Source organism: Lathyrus oleraceus, chromosome 5 (assembly GCF_024323335.1).
Source record: "Lathyrus oleraceus cultivar Zhongwan6 chromosome 5, CAAS_Psat_ZW6_1.0, whole genome shotgun sequence".
Taxonomy (NCBI): domain Eukaryota; kingdom Viridiplantae; phylum Streptophyta; class Magnoliopsida; order Fabales; family Fabaceae; genus Lathyrus; species Lathyrus oleraceus.
The window spans coordinates 524,019,727-524,039,064 of NC_066583.1; the positions used below are offsets into that span (position 1 = coordinate 524,019,727).

General features: G+C 37.3%; 1 non-coding gene across 1 annotated transcript; it reads left to right on the plus strand.

The window, feature by feature from the left end:
* Window positions 1–15,787: 15,787 nt before the first annotated feature.
* On the plus strand, window positions 15,788–15,894 carry LOC127088685 (small nucleolar RNA R71). Its single transcript, XR_007790510.1, has one exon. It is a non-coding gene; the product is annotated as a small nucleolar RNA R71 (small nucleolar RNA).
* The last annotated feature ends 3,444 nt before the right edge of the window (window positions 15,895–19,338 follow it).

The window sequence follows — 19,338 nt, forward strand, 5'->3', positions numbered from 1 at the left end:
AGAAGAGATTTTAGAGAGACTTTTCTTTTCTGATAATGCTGTCACTTTTAGTTTCCATGACTTTGTTAAATATCTAAGAACCTTGAGATTCATTTATTCATTTGTAAATGTATTTCCAAGAGCCATCAAGTGAATTTAAAAAAAAAAAACTAAATGTTGCACAAGATTCGCTTTGTTGAGATATCAACAGTCCTCGACAACGGTGCCAAAAACTAGATGACTTCTTGGTAAGTGTATCGATATTATCGCAATAATAAAAAGATTGAATCCACATGGACTGCCTTCAAGCAAGACAAAATGTGTGAAATGTATAAAAACTAGTAAAAAGGGTGATTTTTGAGTTTTAGTGCGAAAAGTAAATAAACAACTAAACAGAATCACGAAAAACGGTGAGGTTTTGTTTTAGCATCCCCTATTCCACTATTGTTGATGTTTGATACCTTGTATGAATGATCTTCTCACTATAACCTCATGGAGAATTAACAAAACAGTTATAGCCGATCCCTCACGAAGTAACTTACTAACCACTACTCGGAGTTTTTTATCCCTAGTCTGCCAGTATAAGCAGGGTTGGGTGATGTATAGAACGTTAATTCCATATGCCACTACTTGAGGTCTTCTATTCCTATTCAACCGGTATAAGTATAAAAATTTCCCTAGATCCAACATATAAACTAATGGTCATATTCTCTATGTGCCCAAAATCGGACTAAAAGAGTATCTCACATAAAAAGCATCAAGAACAATAACCAATTGAATGACATTATAGATCAAAAGGTTTATACAAATTCAAATCAACATAGAATCCAACAATATTGAAATAGGTTCATCATAACACAACCTAACATAGAGGAGCTTAACTACTCATAATTCAAATAACAATACCATAATTGGTAGATGAAAATAACATATGAATTCCCTTTAAGTAATGGTCTCCAATGACTTCAAATGCCCTAAAACTCACCCTTGGTGCTCTCCAAATTATGTTTTTTTCTCTCCAATTCGCAACCCTTGTGAAAGTGAAAAAAAATCCCCTTTTATTTGCTTCAGAATCGACCATAACCTGTTAGAAAAGTCCAGAAAAGGGACCACCGCACGCGTGATGACTTGTATCGCGCGTGATGCAACTTTTATGGCCCTACCGCACGCGCGCGATTCAGCGTGATGGGGCATGTGATTATTTCTGAAGCCACACTTTTTTTTGCTCACTTTTCACTCAAATTTTCACTTAGTCCACAATCTTCACACTTAGCTATTTTTTCCTCACTCTTTGGTCTTACTTCTTCATTTTGGCTCATCTTTCATTGTTTTGATCCGATTCTTCGACTATATTTTTGCAATTACAAACTATCATCAGTGATCAAAAATAACTTTTTAACAAATATGAATATATGATGTTGTTCTTGAATCAGTTACAATATAGAAAATTGATATTCTCTTTCAATGTACTATTCAAGTATAATAACCTTAAATGCTCTGAAATGTTTTACAATGATATGAAAATTTTGTTGGGTGCAAGTGTGAGTTGTTTAAAGTCCCACATTGCCTATGAATGGGTGAAATGTTGGATTTATAAGACAAATGATCCATTTATCTAACACCTTAAGGTTTTTGGTTAAGATATGGTGTCTCCCTCTTTTATGGTCCTGGAGCATTAGTCTCTTTGGTGCTCCCGACTTTCTCGGACTCCCCAAAAATGGTATCAGAGTCGTGGTTTGGCTTTTTGGGGTAGCAGGAGCTAGATCCAGTGTTGGATCCTGTTATAGGATGTGGGAGACTCACAATTGTGGGAGAATGTTGGGTGCAAGTGTGAGTGGTTAAAAGTCTCACGTTGCCTATGAATGGGTGGAATGTTGGATTTATAAGATAGAGGACTCATTTACCTAACATATTAAGGTTTTAGGTTGAGATGTGGTGTCTCCCTCTCTTGTGGTCCTGGAGAATTAATCCCATTAGTGCTCCTAACTTTCCCGGACTCCCCAACAGTGGTATCAGAGTCGTGGTTCGGTTTTATGGGAAAGCAAGAGCTGAATCCGGTATTGGATCCTATTATACGATGTGGGGGAGAATGTTGGGTGCAAGTGTGAGTGGTTGAAGTCCCACATCGCCTATGAATGGGTGGAAAATTGAATTTATAAGAGAGAAGACCCATTTACCTAACACCTTAAGGTTTTGGGTTGATATGGGGTATCTCTCTCTCTCGTGGTCCCAAGGCATTAGTCCCATTGATGCTCCCGACTCTCTCAGACTCCCCAACAGAACAATGTTAGGATCGGTTGAAAATATACATGTTGATACTCTTTATGATGGAATATGATTGTCGGTGAAGACAGTGAAAGTTTATATATTATTTTCAATCAAGGTAGTTGTTAGGGTTGGTTGAAAATATACATGTTAAAAAGTCTCACATCACTTAGTTTTATGAATGAAGAGAGAGTTCAAAGCTATATATATGATACAAATTCTTTGAAGTCCCGCATCGCTTAGTTTTGTGAAGGAAGAGGGAGTCCAAGGCTATATATAGGATTCAAGTTCTTCATTTCAAGATGCATATGTTAAAAGCAATTTAAGCTTGTATTTGAATTTCTTTGTTCTCTTATACTCTTGTATTAGAGTGTTGTGAGATGTAGTTAAATATTTGTTTTGGAGGGTGTAGGTGTACTAGGGACATGAGTTAGTTGAGGGTATATTATGTATTGTAACAATTTTCACACAGTGTTATTGTCTGGTTGTCTATGGACAATGGTTGTGGTTTTTTCTTCGGTTTTGGAGTTTCCAAATTATTTTCTTGTGTTGTGATTGTGCTCTTCTTTTTTATCTATGCTTTGTTTGTTTTTCCCAACAAATTTATACAAAAAAAGTTCCAAGGTTTTGGATTGATAAAAATAGATTTTGAATTGTAGTTTAAAATCTTGAGTGAAAAAGGTAATTTTAAATATGAAATTTATTCCTTTAAATAAATTGTAATATGCATATTGAATGAGTAACAATGTTAAAAAAAAATGTTAATGATCAATGGCAATGGTTAGAAAAAGGTTTTATGAACATTTGGAATGAAAATGTTTTATATTGGTTCAAATTTTTCCAAAAAATCACAGGTGTAACCGGTTACACAATTATGAAAATCGTTTACGCTGTGTCTAATGTTCAAAAATTGAAGAAGAACTAGATGTCAATGGGTTACACTTATATGCAAATCGATTACATTTTTGCAATGGGTTACAGTTTTATGTCAATCCATTACACTGATGTAGTTTTTGAATATTTCCTTTTAAAATGCATGATTTGAAAGAGCATGCTATATGAATGATTGAGAAATCTTTAGAGAAGATGAGATGAAATTTATTGAACATTTAAATTTTATATAAACATTTGAAATGCCATTAAATTACCTTGGTCAATCATCCAGTCTTTTGATTTCCAAAACTTATGAAAACTTGATAATTGATTCCAATATTTTTCTTCTTTGATCTTTCTTCAATGATAAATTTTTGTCTTCATCAAAACTATGTTAGGATAGATGAAAACCATATTCTTCACAATCTTATACTCTACCCAAGTGTTTCCTAATCTCTCCAACTCTCTATAAATGAACCACACAATCCCAAGGTGTTTAAAAGTGTTTCTAAATTCCACTTAGATATCTCCAAGAATTTCCCAAATTCTAAATCCCAAGAACAAACACTTTGGAATTTACCCTTGTCTCTCTAAGACTACCTATAGGATTCTCAAATCCTTATTTGAGTCTTCAACTCTAAAATTTTGAAGATTATGATAACATGAATGCAAGTAATACATATTTATAGTTGCTGAAACCCTACATATTCATAACAATCCCAAAACTGAATCCATTAATGAATGGATCCACAAACCGAAATACATAAGCCAAAAACAAACAAATCGATAAAATTAGACAAGATAACCAAAAAAATCAAACCGCCATAGACTGACCTGGACGAGTCGCTGCGTATCTACCTGAACCTTCACTCGGCCCAGCCGCTGCAGACCAACCTGAACTGTCGGATGAGATGAATGTTGACCAACCATCGTCGCCGACTGAGCCTTCTGCCAGAGCTCCACCATCCACCATCGAGCCTGAGTCTCGACCACTGTCGTGCGACTCTAACGGTGTCGTTCGATGCCCTTGATGACCGTCATACTTTATCATTTCTGACCGTCGGATTGCCGCCGCACCCGATGCCCCGTCAATCATTGACCACACGTCTCTCATTACCATCATCCATCTCCGTCATACCACCTTCATGCGGTTCCGACTCTATCTAAAGGCCTAAGGATTGCTTTTACGACTTTGGGGGTTTTGTAATATCGAAATATGCTTTATTTTTCTTCATCACTTAAGATTTTAAGGTCTACTTCAACCAATGTATTAAATGAACATAATTTGAAAATGACCATGAGATGAATATAATGGTCTTCGTCCGTCTAATGGCAGTGTTATTCAGATTTTGTGGATTTTTTAGGCATCAGAAGATATCATCTTATTCAAATTTTGTGGATTTTTGATCGCTGTGATTCGCAAGTGCACGAATAACGTCAAAGTAATATAAAAGAATATCGATCCCACAGAGACCAATCAGCAATCTATCGATTTCTATCGTTACGGTGTTTATCTAAGGCGGTGTAAAAGAGATATTGGGTTTGCAAAATAAAGGTAAATAATAAATGCAGGTAAAGATAGGTTGAATGTAATTCACGTCAGTTAAGTGATGTTTCGATTGTCTAAATAGAACTACTTATGAGGCAATATTTTCTACTCTTGAAAAGAATCCATTTAACAGGAACTGTCGCTTTCGCGTATTCAGAACTGAGTTTACCCTTAAATTAAGGCCTTTTATTTTCACTTATAAAAGGTGCACAGAACGCTAAAGTAGTAAACATATTTTTAAGAAATGAGACTCGTAAACTTAGTTGAAAAGTGATTTTGAATCGGAAAGTTTACCCAAGAAGTTTCTTGATTTTAAACCTATCAACGCGCCCGAAAACAGTTTCAAAAATAGTTTTTCCTTAAAGTGATAAAAATTCCTAGTTACTAAGCCAGGGTGCTTTCGGACTCCTCGAATAATTAAAACTAACCAAGTTTGTTTTAGAAAACTCAAGTTAAAAATCAAAACAACCTTTTAAGTATTTTTACAGATTCCAATATGTGAAACATTACTTTAACCGCGATCTTTACATTCTAACCTTTAAAAGATTTAGGTAGACATGGTAACACAAACGAACACAACGGTGTTAATCATGATGAAAGGTTTGTTTTAGAATGTGAGGCGTAAAGAGCGAGTAAAGTGCGTAAAATAAATAAAGTAAAGTGAGTGCGGAAAATAAATAAAGTAAAAGCGATGCGAGAAATAAATAAAGTCAAAGAGAGTGCGGAAAATAAATAAAGTAAAAGCGATGCGGGAAATAAATAAAGTAAAAGCGATGCGGGAAATAAATAAAGTAAAAGCGATGCGGGAAATAAATAAAGTAAAAGCGATGTGGGAAATAAATAAATAAAGCGATAAATAAGAACCTGCTCCAAACGGAGGCTTCAATTCTGGTACAAAAATAAACCTCCGACTCCTGAAGCTAAAGACGACAGCAACTCGAAGTGACCCAACTCAATCTCACAAAGGTGCGATAACCCCCCGATGTGACGGATTATCGCTATTACAAATGATAAATATATGCTTAGTGTTTTAAAACTAAGTTGGATCATAGAAAACAAAATGAAATGAGCTATTTATAGAGATTCTCAGCAGTTTGTAAAGACCATGGTGCCCTCCAACTTCTCCTTAGTGGGACTTAGTGGGAACGTGATTAACAAAGGAGGCGCCCGCCATCCCTTCATGGCGCCCGCCATGTGTGTAAATGGGGTGGATCATGGGAACGTGGCGGTTACCTCCTAGTTGAGGGCTGATGACTCATGGCTTCCCCTATAGCGGCCGCCATGTGCAACGCCATGTGTGTAATTTCGCCGAAAAACCCTAACTTTAGGTCTTTTTGCTTCATTTCTTCCAAAAGAGTCCGAAAGTGCTAAATATCTGAAAACAAGAGAAAAGAGAGCATAATACAAATAAAATGATAATACAGTCCTAATAAACATGTGGAATCCGAGTAAAAAACACGGTGTAATTCGGTGTGATCAAATTCTCCCACACTTAAACCTTTGTTTGTCCTTAAGCAAAACACTTTATAGTTATGCAAGAAAATCAGTATCAACTAGAGTTAATTCGAGGCAAAAAGACTTACGAGTTTATTAAAGGAATGTATCGATAGGTACTAACAAATTGAACTAAGGGTATTGTAGTGACACTTCCCGCAATTTCGGTCGTAGGCTTCGTTCCTATACAAATCAATCCGCATTACCCCACCATACCTAAGAATTCTTTTTGTTTTCCTAAAGTCCTTTTCATTCAAGTGCAATCACATTAAGCCCGTTATTTGTACATACTCATAGTAAAATGACTGGTTAGTGATTATGATCTTAAGCATGGGGCTCTGATACATAAGTTGGTGTAACCCTTTTATTCAACCTAATTTGCAGTTGTGGGGGATTGGATCGTAATCCATCCTACCAAGTTCAGCACCAGATACCTCTGAACCAACAAGCAAATAGGCTTATTATTTTATTTTTCTAAGCATTGGGGTCCGGTACATAAGTTGGTGTAACCCCTTTATTCAACCCAATTTGCAGTTGTGGGGGATTGGATTGTAATCCACCCTACCAAGTTCAGCACCAGATACCTCTGAACCAACAAACAAATAGGCTTATTATTATTATTATTTTTTTATTTTTCTCCTGCAAGTTCCGCATATGTTTTTATTTTGCTGGGTTAAATGACCGTGTGAGAGACACCTAGCCCGGATTTTCATGCGGTTTGGGAACAAAGCAGGGACTTTTATGATCATTCACTTATTTTCATCGGTCCCCTACGTAGAGCATGCTTAAGTCGGAGCTGACTGCTAGGATAAACTACTTAAGGACCTATTTGAAACAAAAACTGGGGCTACAACATATGGGGTATCGGGATCGACTCTTATAATCATGAAGCCTAAGGTGTTAAGACAATACCGATTTTTGAAAAAGTTTTACCAAGTCTTTTACATCCTATTATAAACCTGTCTTGTAGCCTGAATGTTCAAGATGTATTGGTTTCTTGGCTAAATTTTTATGGTAAGGTTAAAGAAATGGGGGAAATAAGGATACACTTACACAAATGACTCGTCAGACACATGTTATTTTATTAAAAGGAAAAACAAGCAACTAAAATAAACAAAACATACTAAAAGTAAAGGAAAGCGATAAAAAGCAATAAAAGTAAAGGAAAGCGATAAAAAGCGATAAAATCTCCTCCCACACTTAAACCGAACATTGTCCTTAATGTTTCGATATGAGATATGGTAGGAGTAACCTGGTAGAGAGAGAGAGAGAGTGTGAGAGCTAGGGGTGAGCACCGGTACCGTCACCGCCCTGGTCAGGATGTCTGGGTCGTCGGCGTCTGGTTCAAGTACTAAGTCCTTCCTGCAGCTGTTGAGAGCGACCTAGGAGAGATCCTTGGGTGGCCTCGATGAGAGAAAAGTTACGCTCATTAGACTGTCGCATGCATTACTGCTCATTAGTGATCGCAAGCAAAGACTCAGTGACAGTTTGATGTGCTCGCTCACTACGCTGCTGGGAAGCTACCATAAAACTCATATTATCTGATAGTTGTTGGTTTATGGTGTTCAAGAGGGTGTGACGCCTTTCCTCACGAGCCAGATGCTCGCGTCACATCTCCTCGGTGATGTAGAAACCGGGAGTGATACACGCAAAAGGGTTATAGGAAAAAGGTGCGGTGTGTGCAGGTGATGCAGCAGGTATATCATGAGCTGGTGACTGGTCGTGTCGGTCATACTCATCATCGGTTCCTTGCCCTTTGTCTATCGGAACATTAGGTGGCAAAGGACCGGTAAAGGGTGGAGCATCAAGATCGTATGTCCAATTCCTCGCATGTCGCACATCCGTACACTGAGAGCACGGTAGGACAACAATGGGTATAGTTGCACCATGTATCATGAGGTAGAAACTACCTTCTCGTCGCACCTTGCATAATTTATATCTTTCAAAAACTTCAAGTTAATGGTGCGGTGAGGGAGTGGTTCCAAGGTGGCTAACTCAGCGTGTAGATTCAACGCTCTAGCAATAGAGGTAATCAAACCACCGAAAGAGATGGTTCCTCCTTTTTTAAGGATGGCAGACATATGGGCCAACATGAAAGGAACATGATTGATCCTGCGACTAGTGAGGCAACCCTGTAAAAATAGCAATTCTCGGGCATTTACTTTGTTAGAATTTTCCCGGCTAAATATAGTACATGCCAAAAGGTATCTAAAAATACGTATGGTCGGGTTATGGATATTAGAAGCCAAAATTCCTTCAAAGGAAGTGACATTCACATTAGATAATCTGTTCCAAAAAGTAAATGCCTCGAGTGCCCATTCAGCATCTAAGGGCGTCTCATAAATAACACCATCACCATAAGGCATTCTGAGCAACCCGCTAAAGCATCCGTAGTGTACTCGTATTCTACATTAAACATTCTAAAATAAACGGTACCTACCGTGCTAGCAGTGCCAGGATGGACAGTGTAAATTAGGGAACTCAAAAATTCCCTAGTGAACCTATCGTAGGTGGGTGCTTTACTAGCAAAAATATCATGTAATCCTAAATTGTCTAGCATGTGGAATACAATATGATATGTGCCTAGAGTGTACAAACAGTCTTCATGACATACCCGGTAACAAGGATCTCCCGAGTTTGCAATCTTTATAAAATCTTGTTTTGTCGCTCACCGGGCTTTCCTCCACGAAGAGTGATGTTGTTAAACTCCATTCCGGCCATTAATGGAGGTTGTAGAGAAAAATGAGTTTTTATAGAAAAGAAAAGAAAAAATGGAATTTAATGGATTTTTGGTGGAGAGTTGGAGAAGTGAAGATGGAGAACTGTAATGGCTTGTAGTGAAAATGAGAAGCTTGGAAATTTTTATGAATTTTGGTGGAGTTTGGAGAAGAAGAGAATAGGTTTGAAGAGGTTGAAGAAGGTATAAATAGTGAAAAAGGTAAATCTGACTGTTACGTCATGGTGCCCGTCATGGAGTTTATGGCGCCCACCATGTCTTCAGATATGGTTTGGGCCGGCTGTGTTGTTTGCTTCTTGGGCCTCAATCCTCTCGTCTTCATTTTTGTAATGGGGGGTGTATATAGGTATCCACGAATGCTGTTTTTTTTGTTTTTCATTTTAAGCTTGATAAAAATAAAATAAAATAAAATAAAATAGAGTAAAACAAAATAAAACAAAATAAAATAAGGGACATAAAAAACATAATAATTAATATATATATATATATATATATATATATATATATATATATATATATATATATATATATATATATATATATATATATATATATATATATGAAGAGTCAATAATAATTCACGAGTCCAGAGATCTTAGGAAAAATAAAGCAAGCATAATGTCATAGGAAACGATAAAAATAGGCATGAATTATAAGTACGGAAAAATAGGGAAATTCAAACGGTATTTCTCAGTCCATGATGGCATCAACGCTCGGGATATATTGGAGTCTCCTCGACTTCGTAGCCTCGAAGCTCCGTGATCTGGCGTCGGAGATCAGCAATCTCATCATGCAGCATATCAGTCTCGGTGCCGTGTGAGACAACTGCTACCTCGACCTGCAGGGCAACGTCAGTAAGCTCCTGGTGAAGTTCAGCTATCTCCATGCGAAGCTTAACCAATTCGAACTGCATGCTCGGAGTATGGAGATTAGGATTGTTGGTACAGACTTTAATTCTGATCGGTGCAATCTTCAACGCATCTACTGTCTCTCCCTGCCCTTCTATGACGTAGACCCAATTGGCCTGATCAATAACACAAGTCACCCGAGGGTCAGGTAAAGTGAAGTAGTGAATGGTCTCACTCTCAATTAACAACCTGTATTAATTCGGATGGAAAGAGGATCTTCTCATCAGACCACGGTCCAGACCGAAATCAACATCCATCAAGGTGTAGCTGCAATAAGGCGTTAGGTGAGATAGTCTCCTATCGAGTCCCAGGGCTGAGGCTATGTGAGTCACCGTGCTTCCGACATGTATGGGGCTCGCAGCAGAGCAGCATTAAGGTATAAGCTCTCGATCAAGAAAGTTCCACAGTCTACCGGGCGTGACTAAGTGGTATAGTACATGAAGAAGATCTCTTCAGCACTCCCATACGCATCAGGGTCACTCTTCCCCAGGAAGGTGTGGGCAATGATCATCTGGAAGTATCGGAAAGCAGGATTGTGAATCTTGTTGGAGATCTGGGTTGAAGGGTTAGGACTTCCTCCACATGTGATATCGCTCCAAAACTTCTCGACGTCTCAGCTCAGAGAGTAGCTCATGGGGAGCTCGGACGAAGCATCATAGGCAGTCTGGAAACCAAGCAAGTCGCCGAAACACTTGTGGTTGAAGGTGTATTCTACCCCAAAAAATCTGAAGTTAATGTATCCTCCATCACTGGCGTGACCAACATAAGGCTCGTAGACAAGCGAGCTCAGGAACTCCAAAGTCAGGTTCCTGTAAGTCACGTGCATAGCATTTGTATATTCATCCCACTGTAACTGATTGCGTAAGTGCCTGACACTAGGCTCAACGCTCAATGCCTTAATGCAGATCGAGTCGAGATATCTAGTAGGTAGCATCGGGCGCTGTGAAGCATGGTGTAGCGCTGCTCTTGAACTGGGTCACGAAATATTACTGGCATAGTGTCGATATTCTCCATTCCTGAAAAGTTAGATTAGAAACAGAGGACACCTGAAATCACAAATATTATAACTATTAGTCTCCACATAGATATACATACATATAAAATAAATAAATATAAATTGAAAATAGTAGAAGTAAAGGAAAAGAAGTCATGGGTTGCCTCCCATGCATCACTTGTTTAACGTCGTTAGCTTGACGATTCAGACTTTATATGTTAGATGTAGGAACTGGAGGGTCGGTCAGAGTTTGGTCATGACACTCTGTGGGTATGTCACCTCCTTGGTATTGCTTCAATCTTTGTCCGTTTACCACGAATGGATTACAGGAGTTGTTCCGGATTTCAACTGCTCCGGATATCAGGATTTTGGACACCTCAAAGGGGCCTGTCCATCTCGAACGCAACTTACCTGGAAAAAGACGTAATCTCGAATTGAAGAGAAGAACAAAGTCTCCTATATTAAATTCCCTTTTCACGATATTCTTGTCGTGCCAAGCTTTGGTTCTCTCCTTGTATATAACGACATTCTCGTAAGCGTTCTGGCGAAGTTCCTCCAATTTGTGAATATCAAGGATTCACTTCTTGCCAGATGCTAAGTAATCCAAATTTAGGGTCTTGATGGCCCAGTATGCCTTGTGCTTGAGTTCAAAAGGTAAGTGGCATGACTTCCTGTAGACCAACTGGTACGGTGTAGTTCCAATGGGGGTCTTGTAAGCAGTTCTATAAGCCCACAGTGCTTCTGTTAGCTTTTCAGACCAATCTTTTCTAGATATTGATACAGTTTTCTCCAAGATCTGCTTAATCTCTCTGTTGGATACTTCCACTTGACCATTAGTCTAGGGGTGATATGGTGTTGCTACTCTGTGTTTCACTCCATATTTCCTTAGGAGTTTATTAAATATTCTGAATATAAAATGTGATCCACCATCGCTTATGACAAGTCGTGGAACTCCAAATATGGGAAAGATATTGTTCTTGAACATCTTGATGATTTTCTTGAGTCATTGGTGGGTGCGGCTATAGCTTCTATCCACTTGGACACATAGTTAACTGCTACCAAAATTTACTTGTTTCCCAATGAAGATGGAAAAGGTCCCATGAAATCTATACCCTAAACATCAAATAGTTCTACTTCTTGGATGTTCTTCAAAGGCATTTCGTCACGTCTTGAGATGTTCCCAGCGCGCTGGCACCGGTCATATCGGACAATATAAGCATGGACATCACGCCATAATGTTGGCCAATAAAGACCAACTTGAAGGATCTTAGCGTATGTCTTGGATGTGCTTGAATGTCCACCATAGGGTGAAGAATGACAATGCTCTATGATGTTTCTGACTTCTTCTTCCGGGACGCAACGTCGAAATATGTTATCAGTTCCTCTTTAGAAAAGGAGTGGTTCGTCCCAATAGAAGTGCCTTACATCTTTAAAGAACTTCTTCTACTGTTGATAGTTGAGGTCAGGTGGTATGATATCAGCGGCTAGATAGTTCACAAAATCAGCGTACCATGGTACTTTGCTAATCTCTGAAATCGTACCAAGGTTGTCTCTATCAGGTTCAAGGGGAGTGGTATCTATCTTAGCTACTAGTCTGTCATAGGTGAAGTCATCATTTATAGGTAACTGATCTGGCTTTAAATGCTCTAATCTGGAAAGATGGTCAGCAACTACGTTTTCTGTTCCTTTTTTGTCTCTAATGTCTAAATCGAATTCTTGTAGCTAAAGGATCCAACTGAATAATCTAGGTTTTGCATCCTTTTTGCTCAGAAGATAACGGATAACTGCATGGTCTGTATAGACTATAATCTTAGATCCTACAAGATAAGACCTAAATTTATCGATTGCGAAGACCACAACTAGGAGTTCCTTCTCTATTGTTGTATAATTTAATTGAGCGACATCTATGGTTCTACTAGCGTAATATATTACGTGTAGTTTCTTATCTTTTCTTTGCCCTAAAATAGCTCCTATAGCGAAATCGCTAGCATCACACATTATTTCGAAGGGTTTAGTCCAATCTGGGGTTTGCAGAATGTGTGCTGAGATTAATGCTTGTTTTAACTGGTTAAAGGCTTTGATGCATTTCTCATCGAAAATAAATTCGATGTCTTTCATCAAAAGGAAGGTCAGGGGTTTTGTTATTTTAGAGAAGTCTTTTATAAAGTGTCGGTAGAAACCGGCGTGTCCAAGGAAACTACGGACTTCTCTAACTGTCTTAGGAGGGGTAAGGTTTTCTATAACTTCTATTTTTGCTTTATCGACCTCAATGCCTCTTTCAGATATTACATGTCCTAACACTATGCCTTCTTTGACCATAAAGTGGCACTTCTCCCAGTTTAACACTAGGTTAACTTCTACGTATCTCTCTAGGATTTTCTCAAGGTTAATAAGGCAGTCTTCAAAGTTTAATCCACACACCGAGAAGTCGTCCATAAATACTTCCATGATTCCGTTAAGATAATCTGCGAAGATTGACATCATACAACATTGGAAAGTAGCTGGCGCATTACACAGTCCAAACGACATTCGTCTATAAGCAAACGTTCCGTAGGGACAGGTAAAGGTTGTTTTCTCTTGATCCTCGGGGTGAATGGGTATTTGGAAAAATCCAGAATATCCATCAAGATAACAAAAGTAAGAGTGTCTGGCAAGATGCTCCATCATTTGATTTATGAATGGAAGGGGAAATGGTCTTTCCTAGTTGCCTTATTGAGCTTCCTATAATCTATGCACATACGCCATCTGCCTTCTATGCGTTTAGCGACATGCTCTCCCTTTTTATTCTGCACGACTGTGATACCTCCCTTCTTGGGTACCACATGTACAAGACTTACCCACTTACTATCAGAAATCTGATAGATTATACCAGCTTCCAGTAGTTTAAGGACTTCCTTCTTCACTACCTCGCTCATCACAGGGTTGATTCGTCTTTGATGTTCTCTGGAAGGTTTTGAATCCTCCTCTAGTGAGATCATGTGCATACACACGGATGGGCTAATACCTTTTAAATTAGAGATGTTGTACCCTAAGGCAGAGGGTATCTTCTTAAAACGTTCAAGAGTCGATTCGTCTCGTCTTGGTTTAAGGTGGCACTAACTATTACTGGGCGGTTCATTTCTTCATCCAAAAACTCATATCTTAGGTTCTTGGGTAGTTCCTTAAGTTCTTGGGCTGGTTTTTGAGAATTAGGTGAAGGGTCTGGAGTAAGATCCAAACATTTGTTAGTGAGAGGTTCCGTTTCCTCTAACTCGTCATCCTTTTCATTCGGGTTTGAAAATGGTTCAATCTTAGGTTCTCCGTGATCAAATTCTCTTATGCACTCATCTATGATATCGATCGCATAACATGCGTCTCCTAGAATTGGTGCCATCAGGAATTTCGAAGGAATGAACTCCATCTTTTCGTCCCCTACTTCGAAGGTTAATTTCCCTCTTTTAACATATATTATAGCTCCGGTTATTGATAAGAATGGTCTACCTAAAAGGATAGGGATATCTTCGTCTTCTTTTATATCCATGAACACAAAGTCTGTTGGGATATAAAGTTGACCGATCCTAACTGGGATGTCTTCTAAAATGCCTACAAGATACTTAACAGACCTATCGGCTAACTGTAGGGACATCTTAGTTGGTTGCAATTCTCCTAGATTTAATCTCTTACATACAGCTAAGGGCATTAAACTTACACTAGCGCCTAAGTCTAGGAAAGCTTTGTCGATCACATGATTTCCTAAAATGTAAGGTATAGAAAAACTACCAGGGTCTTTCTCCTTCTTAGCAAGTTTATCCTCAGAAATAAAGTTGCATTCCAAGGGTTTTGGATCGTCGAGCCTACGCTTGTTAGTTAAGATGTCTTTGAGAAATTTGGTGTAAGACGGAATTTGGGTGATAGCTTCGGTGAAAGGAATCTCTACATGAAGCTTTTCTATCACTTTTATAAATTTTTGATATTGGTTATTGACTTTGGTTTGTTTAAGTCTTTGCGGATACAGGATTGGTGGTTTGTACGAGGGCGGTGGTTTGTAAGTTTTATCCTTGGCTTCACCTTCTTGGTTGGTTTGTTTCTCGGATTCCTCCGGTTCCTCTTCTTAGTTGGTAGGCATATTCTCTTTAGAAGCTTTGGACTCACTCATTGTTGGGTTCAGAGGCCCTTCGCAAGCGGTCCCACTTCGTAACGAGATAACGTTAGCTTGCCCTCGAGGGTTTGGTTGAGGATATCCAGGAAATTGGTCTCTAGGTGTAGTTTGTGGGGCTTGGTTTTGTGCTACCTGTGAGATCTGGGTTTCAAGCATCTTGTTGTGAGTGATTATCAGATCAACCTTGGTTCCTAATTGCGTTATAAGTTCGTTTACGTAAATGTTTTAGTTTAGGAACTCTTTATTTTGCTGAGTCTGGCCCGATATAAAACTTTCCATGATCTTCTCAAGGTTAGACTTCTGGGGCACAACTTGCATAGGTTGGTTTAGTTTTTGGGCTTGATAACCTTGCGGTCTCTGAGGTGCATTAATTAGAATAGGGTTCTGGTTTTTATAAGAGAAATTTGGATGATTCTTCCATCCAGGGTTGTAAGTGTTTGAAAATGGGTTACCTTGGGTGTAATTCACTTGGTCGGTATTTAGTTCGTTCAAAAGGTTACACTCCGCCGATTCGTGTCCTTTAGATCCACAGAGTTCACACTCTGTGTGGACTACTGCTACAGTGTTAGTGTTTGTAGACATATGTTCGATCCTAAGGGCTAAAGCATCCATTTTCGCCTGCATCATGTCTAGAGAGCTTACCTCAGGTATTCCACCTTGAGTCTCCTTTTTCTCTATTGGTGCTCGTTCAGTTCCCCATTGATAATGGTTTTGGGCCATATCCTCAATTAGGTCATAAACTTCGGGATAAGGTTTGTTCATCAGCGCGCCACCTGCGGCATCGTTGATGCTCATCTTGGTATTATAATGGAGTCCATTGTAGAAGGTATGAACGATCAGCCATTGTTCTAGGCCATGGTGTGGGCAGACTCTTAATAGCTCTTTATATCTCTCCCAAGCTTCGAAAAGCAATTCTCCTTGGTTTTGAGCAAATCTAGTTATTTGGTTTCGAAGAACAACAGTCTTACTAGGGGGAAATATCTAGCAAGGAATACTCTCCTAAGGTCTTCCCAGGTAGTTATTGAATTAGCTGGAAGTGAATCTAGCCATGAACGTGCTCTATCCCTGAGGGAGAAAGGGAATAATCTTAAACAGATCGCATCGGGTGAAGCGCCGTTAGATTTAAAGGTGTCGGCTAGTTGGATAAAAACTTTTAAATGTTGATTCGGGTTCTCAGTAGCGAGACCCGCGTATTGGCTTTGTTGCACTAATTGCAACAAAGACGATTTAAGTTCGAAATTGTTAGCAGGTATAAGGGGGTTTACTATACTCGAACTAGGTTCCTCATCAGAGGGTTGGGGGAATTCCTTAAGAGGTCTCCTATCGCGATTCTCGGCCATAGCTTTCTTAATTCGGATGTGTAAGAGGCGTGTACGAGTATAACGTTCAGATTCCGCTAAAGGATCTACTAAATTTCCGGTACTACGGGTTCTTCGCATTTATCGGCTAATAATGCCTTAGTCTATACGGTGTAACAACAGGGTACGAAAATTGACGAAGTTGGTCCCCGGCAACGGCGTCAAAAACTTGATCGCTGTGATTCGCAAGTGCACGAATAACGTCAAAGTAATATAAAAGAATATCGATACCACAGAGATCAATCGTCAATCTATCGATTTCTATCGTTACGGTGTTTATCTAAGGCGGTGTAAAAGAGATATTGGGTTTGCAAAATAACGGTAAATAATAAATGCAAGTAAAGATAGGTTGAATGTAATTCACGTCAGTTAAGTGATGTTTCGATTGTCTAAATAGAACTACTTATGAGGCAATATTTTCTACTCTTGAAAAGAATCCATTTAACAGGAATTGTCGCTTTCGCGTATTCAGAACCGAGTTTACCCTTAAATTAAGGCCTTTTATTGTCACTTATAAAAGGTGCGCAGAACGCTAAAGTAGTAAACCTATTTTTAAGAAATGAGACTCGTAAACTTAGTTGAAAAGTGACTTTGATTTGGAAAGTTTACCCAAGGAGTTTCCTGATTTTAAACCTATCAACGCGTCCGAAAATAGTTTCAAAAATAGTTTTTCCTTAAAGTGATAAAAATTCCTAGTTACTAAGCCAGGGTGCTTTCGCACTCATCGAATAATTAAAACTAACCAAGTTTGTTTTAGAAAACTAAGTTAAAAATCAAAACAGCCTTTTAAGTATTTCTACAGATTTCAATATGTGAAACATTACTTTAACCACGATCCTTACATTCTAACCTTTAAAAGATTTAACCAGAGATGGTAACACAAAAAAACACAACGGTGTTAATCATGATGAAAGGTTTGTTTTAGAATGTGAGGCGTAAAGAGCGAGTAAAGTGCGTAAAATAAATAAAGTAAAGCGAGTGCGAAAAATAAATAAAGTAAAAGCGATGCGGGAAATAAATAAAGTAAAAGCGAGTGCGGAAAATAAATAAAGTAAAAGCGATGCGGGAAATAAATAAAGTAAAAGCGATGCGGGAAATAAATAAATAAAGCGATAAATAAGAACCTGCTCCAAATGGAGGCTTCGATTCTGGTACAAAAATAAACCTACGACTCCTGAAGCTAAAGGCGACAGCAACTCGAAGTGACCCAACTCAATCTCACAAAGGTGCGATAATCCCCCGATGTGACGGATTATCGCTATTACAAATGATAAATATATGCTTAGTGTTGTAAAACTAAGTTGGATCATAGAAAACGAAATGAAATGAGCTATTTATAGAGATTCTCAACAGTTTGTAAAGACCATGGTGCCCTCCAACTTCTCCTTAGTGGGACTTAGTGGGAACGTGATTAACAAAGGTGGCGCCCGCCATCCCTTCATGGCGCCCGCCATGTGTGTAAATGGGGTGAATCATGGGAACGTGGCGGTTACCTCCTAGTTGAGAGTTGATGACTCATGGCTTCCCCTATAGCGGTCGCCATGTGCAACGTCATGTGTGTAATTTCGCCGAAAAACCCTAACTTTAGGTATTTTTGCTTCGTTTCTTCCAAAAGTGTCCGAAAGTGCTAAATATCTAAAAACAAGAGAAAAGAGAGCATAATACAAATAAAATGATAATAAAGTCCTAATAAACATGTGAAATCCGAGTCAAAAACACGGTGTAATTCGGTGTGATCAGTTTTTTAGGTATTAGCTTATATAGTTTCTAATTCATGATTAATAGACTAATGCATTATTCATGTTGGATAGATTAATGCCTCGAGTCGGGAATGAGCATAATAGACGACAAAACTCTTATTCAAAAAATTTAACACTATTGTAAGCTCAAGATTGAATCAAATCCAAGACGTCTAGTTAAACTTGAATAGATCTTTACCATCTTATTCAAGTGTTAATCAATCAGTTTATTGTGTTTGAAAGATATGAATATTAGGATAAACATTTTTTACAAATACATTCTAATATAATAATTGATATTTTTTAACTAAAAATGTTATTTATATAATAAAGATTATTAACATCATTAATAAAAAAAAATCACATGAAATAACTAAATAAATAATGTTGTAAAGTTACCGGAAAGAGAAAGAGTAAATTATAAACTAGTAATTTTTTATTTAACTGAATACACTTCACATAATAAAATAAATAAAATTATTCTCTCCTTTAACTATTAATATTAAACTTTATTATACTGGATGTGTAAACGGGTAAAAAAATTCCAATGGATATTGATTTTGTTTGTCTTACCTTTTCCGGTATTTTTCTTAGTTGTGGTTTGGAATATAAATTTATTGTATCTCTCTTATAGTTTTTAAAATACTTCAAGTTTTATTGTATCTAATTCAAGTTGGAGGTGTCTTTCATATACACATTAATGAAATAGTTTATCGAAAAATCAAAATATTTGAATTTATATTAAACTTACTTTATATATATATATATATATATATATATATATATATATATATATATATATATATATATATATATATATATATATATATATATATATATATATATATATATATATATATATATATATATATATATATATATATATATATATATATATATATATATATTGATACTTTTCATGTTTATCTTTATTATATTAAAAAACATATTTGATTTTTTGAAAAAGAAGAGAAATTATATTGATATAATTAATACAAATTTTTTCACAATTGTTGTTCCTATTATTAACAAATTAAACTTAAAAAATAAATAATTAAATAGAAATTTCTTATAAAAGTTACAAAATAATAAAATTAAAACAACTAAATAAAATACTCATTTATGATATAGATTCACAAGTTTTTAGTTTATCAAAATTAGTGATATTTTCTAGAAAGTTTTTTTATAGGTTATTAAAAATATTTTAAATATTACAAAAATATTTTAATATGTCATTTTTTAATGTTATTAATAATTATTTAAAGTTGTATTAGTTTTTTTATATCATAGGATTATTTAACACT